This window comes from Sinocyclocheilus anshuiensis, unplaced genomic scaffold (assembly GCF_001515605.1).
Source record: "Sinocyclocheilus anshuiensis isolate Anshui unplaced genomic scaffold, SAMN03320099.WGS_v1.1 scaffold1347, whole genome shotgun sequence".
NCBI classification, from domain to species: Eukaryota; Metazoa; Chordata; class Actinopteri; order Cypriniformes; family Cyprinidae; genus Sinocyclocheilus; species Sinocyclocheilus anshuiensis.
Genome location: NW_015536555.1, coordinates 163,371 through 182,027, shown reverse-complemented (window position 1 = coordinate 182,027; position 18,657 = coordinate 163,371).

Here is an 18,657-nt window from a genome sequence, read left to right as displayed (position 1 = left end):
TTCTGAAAGTTGCTCAGTACTTATTCTGGACAAATACTAATTTCCAAGTTGTTTAATTACATATTTTCAGATGGAAATCATAATTACTTTAAAGAGAGACTAGAATATGGACAATTATCCATTTAAATGGAAGCTGGAAGCTGACCGGCTGGAGGAAAATGTCAGATTGTCAATCTTCACCATCATTAGTGTGTGTGCAGGTCTACCAGCTCTTGTTTGGTCTGTCAGTGATCTAATTCATCACAGAAAGAATGGACACCGTATTTCAGTCTTCATCATCCTCCTCCTCCTCACTGACTTTGTTGATATTTTCTTGAGTCCCTACATACTGTTAAAACATCTCTTAAATGAGATTCCCTCCTGTATGGATTGGACGTGTTGGGTTTTTTGGAATTTATGGTGGTCGTCAAGACACTGTGGGCTCCTCTTAAACCAGCTGGTGGCGCTAGAGGGAATTCTCTCAGTGAAATGTCCACTGTATACTTCTGCTGTTTTGTCTTCACCTCATTTTATAATTTTCTACATACTTGTGTTTCTCTGTGTCATTATTGGTCATATGTTTTTACATCCTGTTTATTATATACTGTATGTATTGCTGTATTTGTGTTGATTGTGTCAGTGATCATATGGATAATATCTTGTGAAGCTTCATGTTCTGCTGATCGTCACGCTCACACATCCATGAAACCAGATCGTCACATTTTAGTCATTTTCATATTAACTCTGCTGATGTTTTGTCTGCCCTTTATTTTATTCCACCTTTTTATGTCTAGTTCATTTTTGTTTTTTATACATTTTGTTTTTCTTTACTTCTTGATGAGTGTAAGATTGATTTCAGATCCTCTCCTGTGTGTGCTGGTCTGCAGGCAGAATCTCAGAATTCAAACATCACAAAACCCTGAAGGAACTAGTTTAGTCTGAGGAGGTGTGATAAGATGGGCTGGTTGTGATATAATGATATTTTAACTATAAATGTGGGTATATTACATTTAAAATTATAATAAACTCATTATTGGACAGAATAGAGCCAGAATATGAAGTGAACTTAATCTACAGTTGAAAAACAATATACTTGACTCTTTTGTCATTTTGTCCTGGTGGTGGTTGAGGAGAGACCGCCCCCCCACACACACACATGATTGTAAAGCGCTTTGGGTGTACAACAATACACAAAGCGCTATATAAATGCAACGTTCATTCATTCATTTTATAAGGGTCTTTTGTTTTATTGTATACTAGCCAGACTAATTGCTTTCTGTAATATATGGAAATCTAAAATTTACATTTAAAAATTCAACAAAACAAATGTTTTATATTTTATCTTTATTTACCACTTTTTTTTTACATTGATATTCTCTGTATGTTAGTGTATTTTGTGAGCATATTAAAGTAAATCTCATATTGATGCAGATTAGGTTTAGGAGATAAACCATATATATACTGTATATATAATCTGAGTAATGGTATTTTGTAACAGATGATTGTCATTGTACAGTTTCATTTTTTATGCTGTTGAAAAGGTGGCAAATATTGGTCCTTAAATAAAACAAATTGTTTCTGACTCTGGTCTCTATAGTATACCCCTAATATTATTGCAACCCTAACATGCAAAAGACACAACACGATAACAGTCCTTTACATTTATAATAGTAAACTGAGTGTAAAGCAGATAATGTGCTTGCCTGCAGACTTAAAGATTATGGTAGTTTCACTAAAGAGAGATGCTGATGTGTTTAGTCTAAAAAAAATATCCACTAATGCAAAAAGGGAATTTATTTTTCATGGCAGAGCACAAATATCAATAATAATAATTTAAAAACAAATGCTGATGAATTTACAAATTAAATATGTTTTTTTTTTTTTTACTTTCATTCATTCATTCCTTTTTGTGATCTTTCAAATTGTATGGTAGATTGATAGGAAGATGAATAAAAGTTGGCAAAAATAAATCAACAAAAAATACAATTACAAAATTATTTTGCTAAGTTATTTATATTTGAATCTTAAAATATTATAAAAAACAAATAAATGGATACTCAATTGTTGTGCTTTTTGTGGTACAGAAAAAAAAGCTCTCTCATACTTTCAGTAATTATACACTTAATTGGTTGATTATTTTTAGTATTAATCATTTTAATTGAATGATTAATGATCAATTTTAGTTATCATTATACTTACAGATCATTACATATTTTGTTTTGTTTTGAATGTACCTCTAAAATATTTGAAAGAGCAAATTCAGACCTCAAGAAACTCAGTTTCTAAGTTCAGACTGACGTCTCATTAGCGTTGGGTTCTGTGTGTGTTTGTGGTGTCTGAACATCTCTGAGATTCCCCTTCAGGAACTCGAGCTGCGTCGAGATGGGGTCAGGGCGCACTCGACCAGGAGTATGGCGGCCTCCAAGGCTTTCAGCTTGGGTGTGGCCTTGCAGGACATTTGTGCTGCGGCGGGCTGGTCCTCTCCGCACACTTTTGTCCGCTTTTACAACCTAGACCTGGCATCTACCCCAGGTTCCCAAGTTCTCTCTTCGTGATGTGGTCATAAGCTACACACACAGGCAGGGACTTGGTAGTATGGCGCAGTGGGTATTCTCGTTCCCAAAGCGAATCTCGACGCAGCTCGAGTTCCTGAAGGGGAACGTCTCTAGGTTACGTATGTAACCATGGTTCCCCGAGGGAACGATACGCTGCGTCTCTTTGCCATACTCCCTGCATCCCTGCAGGCGCTACTTCATCGAAGCTGGTTTGCGCTCTGCCGGATGCGCTTTTATGCTTTCTGGTGCTTACGTCACCTCGCTCGTGACGTCTCGCTGCTCCATTGGACTGATTTGACACGTGCTTCAGAACGCGGTCACGCAGGGGCGTTCCCAAAGCGATTTCGACGCAGCGTCTCTTTCCCTCGGGGAACCATGGTTACATACGTAACCTAGAGACATTTCCTCTGCAGACCAAAACACACAGGAGAGGATCTGAAATCACTCTCAAACTCATCAAACAGAGAGACATCACATACCAAGATGGACTCGCAAAGACAAAGTATAAATACAATACCAGTTTCACAGGTAAGTAGAGCATAACACAGTTAACAATGGCAACAGTGAACACTAAATGTCTGTTTTTGGTGACAGGAGTGATAGAGGCTTTACAGGTGACTGTAAATGTTATAGCCAATACGATCAGAGGAGCCAAACTAGTGAAAAGACTGTAGATTCAAATAGATTGTAAAAAAAAAAGATACACCCAGTATGGAAAAGACAAGCACAAGGATGACGATTATGAAATAGCAGGGCATTGAGAAAACATGAGCAGAACACAGTGGATATTTCAGTCTCAAAACCCTCTCTAGAGCCACCAGCTGATGCAGCTGACAACCACAGAAACTTAACGCTGACCAAAACTGTACAATTGTAACGGAGCGACTGACATGAGAGATGTGTGGATTCATCTGCAAAGCTTTTTTAAAACGTGGTCAAAACAGGCTTGGGTCAGACACCAGCAAACAGATATAGACAAGGCAAGACGAAAGAGTAATCCATATACAGGCATGGGTCAAACGAGGGCAGGGCAAACGGGTAATCCAAAAACATGCAGTAATCCAGTCAAGGGGCAAACAGAGTCCAAACGACAAAACAAGAGAGAAATCCAAGACAGGCAGGTGATCAAGAAACAAGCAATCAGGCAACACGATGTGGCTAGACTCAGACTAGGACTAGGAACATGAAACTAGGCCCGGGAACTGGCTCCGTAAAGTTGCTAACACAAGACAGCGATACATGCAAACAATACTCGGCGTTGAATGGTGGTTTGAGACTGATCTTTATAGTGTGTGTAATGTGAGAGTCAATATAATGGGAGGGCAACCTCTGGTGGCAAGTGGACGAAAGGCCACGGACAGGATTCATGACAGACGGAGCAGAAGACCACCACGGAGGAGCAGATGGAGCAGAAGACCACTACGGAGGAGCAGACGGAGCAGAAGACCACCACGGCGAAGCAGACGGAGCAGAAGACCACCACGGCGGAGCAGACGAAGCAGAAGACCACCACGGTGGAACAGAGAGATCAGAAGACCACCAGGGAAGAGAAGACGGAGCAGAAGACCACCACGATGGAGCAGGTGGATCAGGAACCCATGACAGAGACTAGAGCCTATGAAAAACAGAGACACAAGAGACAGACCACACATTTTTGGCCCCAGGGGCCGGGACAGGAAACATGGGTAAATCCTTAATTGACAAGACTGAAAATGGGCTAGCAGATTCTTCAGAATCCGGTTCACTGACTGAAACTGGCATGACCAACAGTTCAACTGGCGCATTTGGGAAAACTGAACAAACAGACAGCTCAAAATTGGGTTCACTGACTGAAACCGGCAGCGCAAATGGTTCAATAGTTACATTTGAGGAAACTGAACAGACAAACAGCTCACAAGCGGGTTCACTAGCTGAGTCTAGCAAGACAAGCAGTTCAACAGGCACATTTGGGAGAATGGAGCAGACAGACAAATCATTGGTGGGTTCACTGACTGTAGCTAGCAAGATAGATGATTCAAAATCAGATATCCTAGGTAAAACAGGACAGGCAGACAGTTTAAACTCAAGGTCATCAACTGAAACTAGATTGGCTGACAATGTTCAACTTGACTTACAGACTGCAACTGGTGAGACAGATGGTCCTGAACTAGACACACTTTGGAACACTGAACAGACAGACAATTCCTCACTAGGATCACTAACTGACATTGGCAAGACAGTTGGTTCAGGATTGGCTGCATAGACAGAGAGTGAACAAACGGGCAACTCAAAATCACATGTTTTGGCTGAAACTGTACAAATAAATGGTTTTGAGTCATTGGAGAAAACTGGACCGGAAGACAATACATAGTTGTACTCATTAACTGGGACAGGTGGAGCAGATTCCAACTCGTTAACAGAAGACAGATAGTTCACACTCAAGAGCTTTGGTAGGCAAAAGACTGACAGACAGTTCATGAGAGGCCACTGGGCTCGTGACAGGGCTAGCAGGGCAGACGAAAGGTTCGTTAATGGCCCCTATGGCCATGACGGGGTTAAATGGGCTGGGAAAAGGTACATTTAAGGCCTCGGTCGTAACAGGCTGGTTTGAGAGTTCCAAGGGAAACTCATCGGCTGAGTCGGGGCAACAATAAAGTTCATGTACTGTCTCTTGGGTAGTTACAGGCATGGTTGGGAGTTCTAAGATGGCCAATTTTGTTGTGACAGACTGCACTAAGAGTTCATAATCGGTGACATGACCAGATGAAAGTTCACTGAGGGCCTCCATGACCGGTTCAGGACAGGACGAGAGTTCAGAGAGGGCCTCCTCGGCCGGTTCAGAGCAGGACAAAAGTCCATAAGCGGCCTCCGTAGCCATGACAGGACGGGCAGAGAGCTGATAAGTAGATACCACTGACACCTCTGGAGGTTCTGCAGCGGATGCCACCACCTCTGGAGCTTCTACAGCAGTAACATCAGGAAACAGGGAGATTTCGGCAACGGTTCTTTCGACCGCGACATGACAGGCTGAGAGTGCATTGCTGGGCACCACCACCGCGCAAGGAGCTGAAGCGAGCGCTGCTGCCTCGGGAGGTTCTGCAGCATACACCACCTCCGGAGGAGCAGCAGTGGACGCCATCGCCTCGGGGAACACAGCAGCGAGCACCACTACCTCGGGAGGTTCTGCAGCGTCAGCCGCCACCTCTGGAGACATAATAGTGGGCGCAGCCGTTTCTAGAGTTTCAGTGGTGTATGCAGCTAAAATACACCATAAAGCGATCCCCATTGTGGGTAGCGCTACAGATGGGGGAATCAGTTCAGGAACAGGAAGGTTTGAGAGCGCTTGTTTAGGGATACCAGCTGCACGTGCTGAAACCGCCGGTGGATCCTCCATGCTGGATGCCAGTCTAGGATACTGAAGAACTGACCTCGAAGATCTGGGTACAACAGACAGGAAGTGACAGGACTCTGAACGAACAGACGAGACGTGACGAGACTCTGGAAGATCAGCGGAGACGTGATGAGGCTCTGGGAGATCAGCTGAGACATGACGAGGCTCTGGGAGATCAGCTGAGATCAAACTAACCCAGCTCTCTGTTCCTAGCTCTATCTGTCAATGGATCACCAGCTTTCTGACAGATAGGCAACAGCTAGTGAGAATTGGTAAATTCACATCCAACAGTCGCACCACCAGCACTGGCGCCCCTCAGGGTTGCGTCCTCTCCCCACTGCTCTTCTCCCTCTACACCAACGACTGCACCTCTAAAGACCCCTCTGTCAAGCTCCTGAAGTTTGCAGATTACACTACAGTCATCGGCCTCATACAGGACGGAGACGAGTCTGCCTACAGACAGGAGGTTAAAGAGCTGGCTGTCTGGTGCAGTCTTAACAACCTGGAGCTGAACACGCTCAAAACAGTGGAGATGATCATGGACTTCAGGAGGAACCCCCCTGCACTCCCCCAACTCACCATCATGAACAGCACTGCGGCTGCAGTGGAGTCATTCAGATTCCACCATCTCTCAGGACCTGAAGTGGGACACTCACATCGACTCCATTGTTAAAAAGGCCCAGCAGAGGCTGCACTTCCTTCGGCAGCTGAGGAAGTTCAACCTGCCACAGGAGCTGCTGAAACAGTTCTACTCCGCCATCATTGAATCCGTCCTCTGCACTTCAATTGTACGTGGCTTCATTCATGTGCCCTTCAAAAAAAATATGGTTTGTAGATGTGTTGTCCCCAACGTCTTCAGCTTGACCTTGTTATTGTGAACTGCTGTCTTTGACATTTTAAGGATGGAAGCAACCTGGCACTCACTGCAGCCCTCTGCCAGAATTGAAGCCTTATTTTCCTCACTCAAAACTTGTATTTTCAACTCTTTTGGCATGGTTAGTTATTGTTTGATTCCAATTACTTTTGAGGTACTACTAGCACTGTTTTGCCATCCAGCTGGTCTTATTACAAGAGGATAGTGACGACCACAGCAGGGTTTTTATGCTTTTCCTCATTAAATAAGATTTGGCTGAGGTGATCACCTAATCAGTACTTTATTAAGCAGAATGAGGTGTGCTTGTGTTGGAATTCAACAGACAATGCAATGGAATGACTGCCATACATGAAGAGATGCTGATTTAAGAAAAATCTGGAGTGGTCTCTTAATTTTTTCCAGAGCTGTCTAATGGTATTTTGTAACAAATAACTGTCATTGTACATTTTTCACCGATCTAATTTTTTATATATTGTTGAAAAGTGGTTATGTTTATCTTTCTAAAAATCAATTCCAGGTGGTAAATATTGGCTTTAAAAATAAAATAGTTTTTGACTCTGCTATATGTGGCAGTTTATGTGCGAGTGTGATGATTTCACTGCATAGTGAACATGCAAAAGACACAAGACAACAGTGTTCTACATTTATAATAGTAAACTGACCAGATAATGTGCTTGCTTGCACACTTGGTCTGAAGGTTATGCAGATAGCATATAGTGATATTATAGTGTCAGTAAAGAGAGATGCTGATGCATTTAGTCTAAAAAATATCCACTAATGCAATAGGGCAATTTATTGTTTGTGCACTGTGATCATTCAAACGGTATATTGATAGGAACTTGAATAAAAGCTAGCAAAAATAAATGAACAAAAATTACAATTATGAAATTAGTTTGCCATCATCTTAGAAAAAGGCTCTCTTATTGTCACACGGGTAGTTGTACAAATGTACACGAAGATGAAGATAAAGGTAAATAGGCAATATTTAATGCATTCACAGAATAATCCACAAGAACTGAACAGCTTACAACACATCCAAATACTAACGACACCTGCAGGCAACTAAACTCAAACAGAACTGAACATATATACACGTGATAATGAGCAGATAAATGAGTGAACGGCTGAACATAACGAGTGTCCATGACAACCAATGATTAACTCAGAAGATGGTGAAGCAGAAGATAGTGGAACACAAAAAGTCCAAACTAACAGAATCATGACACTTAAGCCATGTCCACGCATTTTTCCTTCTTCCGTTTAAAAAAAAAAACTCTGTCCACATGAAAACGCAAACGCATGCTATGAAGCACTGTCAAGAGCATGCCAAACCAACAGGTGGCGATATAATCTCAACCATAAAGCCATGTTGGCCAATCAGAAGCCTGAAAAAGTTTCCTGTAGGCGGATATAAGAGCGCAGGCTCCGACGTCACAAGCCAAAAACTCTAGTTTCGCTGTCTACACGATAACACTGCAACCGGAGTTTTTGAAAATCTTCACCCTGGCAGGCGTTTTCAGAAATGCTCGGTTTCAGTGACCTGGTGCTGCGTTTGCGTGTGGACAAACGGCCAAACCGCGTAGATAAAGCTGCGGTCTAAAAAATAACCGCGTTCGTGTGGACAGGGCCTTTCTCTTACTGAGGCTTATTTAATTAATTGTTTTTAAATATTTTAAAATGTAATCAATCATTTTTAAATCACAGATAATTTTTATTCGTCATTATACTGTACAGGTCATTGCATATTTTATGTTTTGTTGTGATTGTAGCTCTAAAATAAAGTACAGTGATTGAGCAAATTCTGACCCGAGGACTGATGCAACTCACGTTCAGACTGACGTCTCATCAGCTTTGGGTTCTGTGTGTGTTTGTGGTGTCTGAACATCTCTGAGATTTCCTCTGCAGACCAAAACACACAGGAGAGGATCTGAAATCACTCTCAGACTCATCAAACAGAGAGACATTACAAACCAACATGGGTGGACTTCACCCACAGTGAATAAACTTGCATAGACGACCAACATGAAAGGTAAGTACAGCATAACAAAGGCAACACTGGACAGTGAATATGTGTTTGACATCCTGTTGCTGACAGGAGTGGAAGAGGCTTTACAGATGATTGTATTTGTGACAGCCAATAAACTCAGAGGCACCAAACTTGTGCCAAGACTGAATAACAAAATGGGTGCACTTACAAATGGTAGCTTGAAAAAAAAGAATGCACTTGGTATGGAAAAGACAATCACAAGAATGAAGATTATGATGTAACAGCGCAGTAAACAAAAATGCTCAGAAAACACTGGATATTTCAGTGTAAAAACATTATCTAGAGCCATCAGCTGATGCAGCTGAAAACCACACCAGTGTAACCCTGACCAAAACTGGAAAAGCTCAGAGATCCAGTATAATTTTGTCAGTAGTTGTGTCACTATATATAGACTGAGTAACAGTTGAATCAGGTCACTGAGGAGGAGGAGGACGATGAAGGCTGAGATTCGGCCTCTGATCTTTTTGCGAAGGTGAAGAAAACTTGAAGCCCAAACCAGAGCTGGCAGACCCACACAAAAACTAGTGCTGAGGAAGATACACAGTCTGATGTCTGAACCTGAAGAATAATGATATGGATAAAAATCCATTTTGTCTATACAGATCTTTGTTAATACAGCAGTTAGTAGATTACAGCAGCTGAGATGTCACGATCACTGTAGTTGTTGTTGTCCTCTATGGTCACTTTGAGATGCTGACAGACAAATAATTGTGAGTTTATGTAAAACATGTCCATATAATATGTCTATTTAAATCATCATCAACAATACTGTGATCAATCATATTATGCAAACATCATTGCTTTCTACAGTATGCAGTACTAGACAGCGCTGGAGGAAAACTTTGTATACTCTCTTCTTGTCACAGTCATGAATGAAGCTGGTGTTTTTCATGAGCTGTTCAATGAATCTACTAGCAGGACCTTCAAGAGACTAGAGACTCTGATGTAACAGTCCTCCTGCTGTTGTATATCTGGGCCCCAGAAAACACTGACTTAATGATGAATGATTTAGGGTGTAGGATTCACCTTAAGATGTTTGTTGGTTTGTCTTAAAACACTCACACTCGTAACACTACATTATAGACACGTCTTTGTTTGTTTAATACTACACATACTAGAAAGGGGCTGATAAGATTATAACAATCTAATAATGTATCACAGAAAAGAAAGCATTTTACCAGATTTGGATAAAAAAAAAGTTTAATACAGTTTTTATTTTCATTGTTTTATTTGATTAAGGATGAAGTTGCATGGTGTTTCATGTCAGAACTATTATTTGGCATGAAATAACAAACAAAAATGTTATTACATCAGTCAAAAAATAATTATAAAAATGTGGGACGACATGTTACATTTAATATATTTCCATTATTCCATATTTTGGGGTCTGTTCAGTCATTCAAAAAAGTTATCTTTTATGCATCCCCTTGTGAAAAATAAGTGCCTTTAACTCTATTAAATGTGCACTTGTAGTGGATTTCATGCCTCGAAAGTATATATATATATATATATATATAAACAAAAAAAAAACTGTACTTTCACAATATGATGTAAAAGGCCACTTAAGTGCAATTGCTTAAGACACTTCCATGACTTTGTTTCTTTAACACACTTTAGTATACTTTAAAAACAGTGCATTTTGTAATAATGTCAACTTAAACTTTTTAGAATTGCATAGCATTGTTTAATAAAATGTTGTCTTTCTATAAAAAGTACACTCATTTTGATGTGTGACTAACATAGTAAAGTGCATGTAAAGTAATTGATTATAATTTGAACTGCAATGTGTTATTCAATTTTGCATTTATAGTTAAAACACTTTAAATGTAGTAAACTCTAACTTCATCACAAATGAGCAATTACAATTATATTTGCATACATTACATATAAGCTTTTATATAAGTGGCATTGAAGAATATTTAAATTTACCATAAATGCTTGTCAGTACATTTACCAGCACACTGTAACCATATTTTAACAGAAACATATTCTAAAAAAGTAAATAAATAAATAAAATTAAATAAAAATAATTGAATTTAAACTGTAATTAACATGCAGTTAATTGTCTGAAAACATTACATTCAGTTCACACTTTAAGTATATTCTTTTAAAGTATATTATTTCCATAATAAGTACACATTTCTTTTCAAATATGCTAAAGTGCACTCGTTACTACTCGTTACTAAGATAACAACATTCTGGTCATTGTGTAAAACAATAAATCTATATTGGTCAGTTGAATGCAAACAATTAAATTAGATTTTTATTGGATTTATGAAGTCTTACCTTAATGACTGACACAGTAGCTGTCTTGGGATTCAGTGTGCTATATCTCCCTCTCTCTCTCTCTCTCTCTCTCTCTCTCTCTCTCTCTCTCTCTCTCTCTCTCTGTGTGCGCATGTGCGGGCATTTGCTGAGCGAGTGAGAGGAGTGTATGGTGAGTGTGATTTCTTTCTAACATTTCTCTGTGTTGCTTTATTTATTTATTTATTTTTGTGGGGGTTTTTTTTATTTATTTTTTAGTAATGGTGAAATTAAGCTTTGCAAAGCACCGAGACTTTCCCCTCAATTGTATCATAAAATGGTTCATTGCTCAAAGCTTTTCAACACGTTGCACACTATTGACATCTTGTGATCAAAGTTTGAAAAGGGTGCCTTTGCATCCCAGCCATTTTTGGACTGTTTCATAAAAAATTTAATCAATTTGTGCTACAAAAACCTTATAAAGCAATAAAAAAAATAAAAAAATCCCATTTTACTTACGCAAAGTATGAATAAATAAGTATGTGAATAAATGAATTAAAAAAATAAGCATGGGTCATGTAGGAATATGTGATCTAAATGAATGAAGATTATTGTGGAATGGTCAGTTGAAGTGCTTGTGAAGTGGGGATTGATACAAACTAAACATGCACAAAACTACATATGTAAATATGTATTCTTATTATGATTTATTTGTATCAACGAAGTGAATGACACAAGAAACCTGTGCAATGGGTTCATGTTATTGAATCAGAATACGTGTTAGATGGTCATTTTTAATAAACAAAAAGAAAACAAGTAAATAGAATAGAGAGTGCAAGTGTTAGAGGGTCTATCTTCTATTAAATAAAAAAATAAAACAAGTAGATAAAATATAAATAGAATAAAGAGTGCTAGAGTTAGAGGGTCAAGTGCAGATGAAAGAAATGTGTTTTTAGCCGTTTCTTGGAGATGGCTAAGGATTGCGTTGGGCAGGACATTCCACCAGGAGGGAACAGTTAAGGTAAAAAGGAACTTACATAATTGCGGCAGGTAAAACAAAACCTGTACAGAAGATTAAACAGTCACAGAAATATAATAGTAATACATGCAAATTTATTTTTCCTTATAATAATGAACTAACAATTCAGGAGACCAAATGAGTTGCTTGGGTGTCTTAAATATCTGTTTTGTTCACTATTCCAATCTCATGCTTTTTTCAATCAATTATGTAAAGTGAAAAAAAAGTGACGTGACGTCACCAAGTATGGTTACCCATACTAGGAATTAGTGCACTGCATTTAACCCATGCTAAGTGCACACACACAGCAGTGAACACACACAGTGGGCAGACATTTTTGCTGCGGCGCCCGGGAAACAGTTGGGGGTTCGGTGCCTTGCTCAAGGGTACCTCAGTCGTGGTATTGAAGGTGGGAGAGAGCGCTGTACATTCACTCCCCCAACCTACAATCCCTGCCAAACATGAGACTCGAACTCACAACCTTTAGGTTACGAGTCCGACTCTCTAACCATTAGGCCACGACTTCCCCATATGGGGGGCAAGCAAGGTTGCCTGGTTTGTTAGGAACCTAAAGCAGTAGTTAAGCAAACCCAGATATGCTTTCAATTCTGTCACATTTCAGGGAGCTGGTGCTTTTTGGAGAGCTTCCACTCTGTTCAATAGTGGACAAAGACCTGTGAAATCCACTCGGTGGACCAAAACATTTTAAGTCTCACCTCACCTTCCTTCAGCCCTTCAGATCCTCACTCAGTGCAGATACTCTTGCTCATTCTTAACCATTATTAGAATATCATTCAGGTACTGTATATTTCCACACAAGTGATGCCCTGTAGCAGCCCCTCACTGATCTGCTGAAAAATGGCACGACTTGAAGCCACCCGTGAATAATACCCTGTGTGTGTTCAGTGTTACATCTTTTTTTAGACTCATCCAAAATCACTTGCTGATATGCATATCTGTTTACCCCCTGCAACAGCTTCTCAAGTTTGGGAATATGATGCTTTTCCAGCTTGGATGCCTGATTTACAGTAATATTGTGAACTCACTGAATTATCTGGTTTAAGGACTGGTACTACTGGCGGTGCCCACTCTTGAAATTTGATAGGTTCCTGAATTTTGTTGTTTAATAACTGCTGTAACTCCTCTTCCACTTTTTTCAAAGCATAAACCTGAGATTATAGTACCTTGGCACCATATGAAGTTTACTAATTATTGAGCTCGTTTATGAAGCACCTCCACAGCGTCATTTGGCTGTCTGTTCTGAGAATTAAACTTAAAACGCTTAAATCTCACTTGGTTTGGGGTTATAGTGGTTTTCCAACAGTTCTACTAATTCTCTGAAACTTTTATCACCTGGTTTATCGAGGCTGAGCAAATGTCTCATTAAGACTATACGTCTGACTACCAAGTGAAAGCAGAATAGCCTGTTTCTTTGCAGCCTCGACAATCTAATTTCCTTCAAAAACAAATTAAATAAAAAATAAAACCCTTGAACTACAATTTGCACATACCTGCACTACATTTATGCATTTATGGATACAGTAAAACACTTTTTATAGAGCTACATTTTAGTTTCACTTAATTTACTTTTCTACATTCTTATAAACATTATGGTTTAAGTAAAGATTGGCCACGCTTCTTATCGAAACCAGTCAGAGCTCAGATATGATAGAGGAGATCAAACTATTAGATAAACCAGCAACCAGAAACCAGCAGTAGAAAATAAAAGTAGGAAAAAGCAAGAAACACAGACAGAGTGAGAGATTTAATCAACCAAGACTGGAAACGTTTTTATGTCACGAGCACAGCACGATAAAAATCTCCTGAAAATATTCAGGTAAGACACAGTTGTTGTTGTTGTTTTTAAACTTAATTCATTAAATACAAACTAACGTGTCGTACAGACTAGAATGCATGAATGTTTTCAGCCTGATCAATCTGATGAGTTGTTTTACGTTTAGCTGAAATTATAAGCTTTGTATCTACTGAAAGTTGCTTAGCATACAGCAATTTTTTTTTTTTTTTACTTATTCGCTTACACATTTTCAGCTGAATAACGGAACGAAATCAACGAGAGACTAGAATATGGAAAACTATCCATTTAAATGGAAGCTGGAAGCTGACCGGCTGGAGATAAAGGTCAGATTGTCCATCTTCACCATCATTAGTGTGTGTGCAGGTCGACCAGCTCTTGTTTGGTCCGTCAGTGATCTAATTCATCACAGAAAGAACGGACACCGGATTTCAGTCTTCATCATCCTCCTGCTCCTCACTGACTTTGTTGAGATTTTCTTGAGTCCCTACATACTGTTAAAACATCTCTTTGATGAGATCCCCTCCTATAAGGATTGGACATGTTGGGTTTTGTGGTCTTTATGGTGGTCATCAAGAGTCTGTGGGCTCCTCTTAAACCAGCTGGTGGCGCTAGAGGGAATTCTCTCACTGAAATATCCACTATATGCGGCTTCTGTTTTCTCTTCACCATGTTTTATAATGTTCTACATACTTGTGTTTCTCTGTATCATTATTGGTCAAATATTTTTACATCCTGTTTATTATTTCTATATTGCTGTACTTGTGTTGATTGTGTCAGTAATCACATGGATAATATCTTATGAACCTTCATGTTCAGCTAATCGTCACTCTAACACATCCATGAAAACAGATCATCATATTTTGGTTGTTTTCATATACACACTCCTGGTACTTTATCTGCCCTTTATAGCACTCCGTTTCTTTTTATTCTTTACTCGACCTTCAGAGCTTTCTCCTCTTTGGTTTATTCCTTATTTCCTGACGAGTGTGAGATTGATTTCAGATCCTCTCCTGTGTGTGCTGGTCTGCAGGCAGAATCTCAGAATTCAAAAATCACAAACGTCTAAAGGGACTAGTTGTAGTCTGAGGAGGTTTGGTAAGATGGGCTGGTTGTGATGTCATGATATTTTAACTAAGGCTCAGTCTATCATTGTGTTTCAATATAAGCTTTTGATAACCATTAGGCTGCAATGTAAAACAATTTGTTGTCTACAGTACACACACATGCATTTTGCTTCTCACTCTATATTTTTCTATTCCCACATCTTATCCTGTTATTAAACTTATTTATATAGCACTTTTCTATGTACTGTTGTGACACTGCCACACAAGGGACATGTTTTAACCGCTCTATTTATTACAGTGATTTTGTGTATTATACAGTTTTAATTGGGTTGGAACACGTTCTATGGCCCCCTTCCTCAAGAGAGTATCTACTTCTTGTTCCATTACCAGAGCCTGCTCGGGGCACAATAGTGTGGGGATGACCCCATTTAAACGAGGCGGATGAGAACCAAACTGGATTCTGGAACCTTTCTCTACAATCTGCAGGACCCATTTTGAGATATTTGATAGAAGTTTCCACGCTACCAGAAAATCTACTAAGGGAAAATCTACTACTCTCGAGGCTGGCCTCTGGTGTTATTAGAGGAGCCAGTTCGGTGCCCTGAAGCGGATGACCGGGGGCAGGGAGGAACACAGCGTTTGTAATGCCGTTCGCTCGCCATAGACTTTTCCATGATTGTTTTTTATATATGCTTGTGCGGACAGACAACAGTAAATAGACAGACACATACACAGAGCGCTACTGAAGAGCAGAAGCTGGTTTGCGCTCTGCTGGATGCGCTTTTATACTTTCTGGTGCTTACATCACCCCGCTCGTGACGTCTCGCTACTCCATTGGACTGATTTGACACGTGCTTCAGAACGCGGTCACGCAGGGGCGTTCCCAAAGCGATTTCGACGCAGCTCGAGTTCCTGAAGGGGAAAAGCAACATTAACGTGGCATACCAAACAGATTGTGATTGATCATGCAATCTGATTGGTCAGAATTGTACATAATATTTAAGACCACCTGTGCCATTTGAACAAGCAGGGTTTTGAGAGTGAGTGAAAACAGTGACAACAGGTGATTACTTATTCAGCAGAGTGAACAACAGAATAACTGGAATTCAAATAACCGTCTTATCTAGCCGCTTGACGAGGGATACGAGAAGAACACACGGAATATACAGTAAAACAGGTGAGAATGGCGGAGACAAGGATGCTGGAGGAACAATGGGGAATTCACAGGGAAGTCCTTATGTAACTATATCAGGAGTCTGACAGTAACACAAACTAGTTCAGACAAAGATGTAGCCTGGTGTAGTCATGACACTCATACTATTTTTTTTTCCTTTCTGGGTGTTTCTCGCTTACATCTCTCATGTTTGTGGGACCTCAGTATGATTTTTTTTTTTTTTTTTTAGGTTGGTGCACTTTTGGCCATTTTTACAACTAAATAAAGAACTATTTCTTTCAACAAATGTTGTACAAACATCACACGATACTCAATTAATTTCAGTGTATCATGTATAAAACACTGCATTTTATGAGCTGTTGAACTTTGAACAATAGGGCTGAAGGTATTACATGTAAACACATTCATAGGCTTAGCTTTAGGTAGAGCTGGTACAGACATGTCTCTGCCAACTTCCAGAAAATCTGAAATGTCCCATTTGCATGATTCTATTTGGATCACTAATAATAATAATAATAATAATAATAATTTTAATACTCATTGGATTATGCATGTTTCTTGATAACACTCCAAGAGCATCCAGTCATGTAACTTAAAAAGTAACACGATTCATGTTTAATCAGTGAATCCCTTTAACTCACAATAAAACTACAATTTGCACAAATTTACAATACATTTGTAGAGGTGCTACAAACAGTAAAAAAAAAAAAAATTGTATACATTCATTTACTTTTTATACTTCTAAACATTGTTTAATTAAGAGTATTCACACACGTAAAAAGGCACAGCTTTTGGAGCGAGTCAAATATATGTTTTCAATATGTTTTTTTTTACATTAATAAAATCTGAACATAGACAGAGTTGTACAGACTAGAATGCATGAATGTTTTCAGTCTGATAATTCTCAGTACATTTAGCTGGCATTTTGATCTTTGTATTTCATAAAAAAAAAAGTCAGCACATATACTCATTTTTCTCTTATTTATTCACTTACATATTTTCAGCTGAATAGGCGAAGGAACCCAACCAAACAGAGTCGATTAGCATATATCCCGCCAACATTCCTTCTCCTATTGTATGGAAGCATATAGGTAGCGAAATTCAATTTAAAATGCAATATGCAAAATGGCAATGCAATATTCAAAATGGCATTGTATTTCTGTATTTAAATTTAAATTTTCCATTACCCATATGTGCAAAGTTTGGTGCAAAAGTAAAATGAAAATTAAATTATATAATTTACATTTGCCATTTCCAACAGTAGTCTTAATATGTAAATTGCATGCAAATTTGAACGCTTTGTAAGTTGCGAAATGAAAATGAAAATGTATAACACAAATTTGATTAGTAAAGTGTGTACAGAATGTGGTATTTTAATATCGCTGTCTCAGTGCATTAAGCATTTTCTTTATATAAAAGTAAACGCTTAACGTGTAAATAAACACGTTTCGTTCACATTTTGGGTTCATATGCGTATTTGCACCAGTCTATGATTTGCACATAGTAGTATGCTTTACAATTTTGACTGTATCACTGTCTTGGTCTAATAAGCCACATTAAACATTATCCATGTTGAGCGTTGTATAATGTCTCTGTTCAAGTTCTGCTAATTCACAAGCCGAGTGAGAGTCATACTCGCAAAGGTAATGTTAATTATTAAACCAAACAAAATCAAAACTTTCAAAAACACCCAGAAATGTGATTCTCTTTTTCAGTGTAGGCAGTGGGTTTAATCAGTGACATTATTAACATATTTTCTATCCAGCGTCTTCTCGTCAACTCCTCGAACTTGCATGTGCATTACATTTGTAGAATAAAGAAAAGAAAGAGTCCTGTTAGTGTGTTTCAACTTTATTTCACATCTTTGCAGTTGCTAATTTCATGGAAAAACTTAATTGACCACGGACAATCTGCCCTTATATTTGCCTTTATTTATTTTATTACATACTTTGCATTTAGTTTCTCTATATTTTGATTGCATTTGTATATTTGAACTAGTGAAATGGGACACTGAACACTGACTGATGGAGTAATTGTTGGCATGCCGTGTCTATAATCAGGAATGAATCTTGTGATTGAGTACAAAAGTGCAGTTTTATGAAGAAATAAAGACAACGGTGGAGACAGAGACAGGGCCATCTACAAACGCTAAGAAATTAAGCCAGAAAAAAGGTGAACAGAATCAGCATTTTCACTCCAAACGTTCAAACATTCAGCCTCATACAGAGTTAACAAACAATAATTGAACAGACACATATAAATGCAAAGTGCATATTAACAATGCCATGTTTGACACAAAACAATTAATAATAATAACCCATACTCCTGCCAGAAAGCAGGAACAGGATAAAGCAGGGGCACTTGAGCAGTGTGTACAGCCCGCTTGTAAGACAAAATACACATACAAAATAAAATACAACATTATCATGAAAAGCAGATGCTAATGCAGAAATAATAACTATTATAGTGTATCAAGCAAGGATAGAAAACTACTACTGATACGTACATTTGAATTC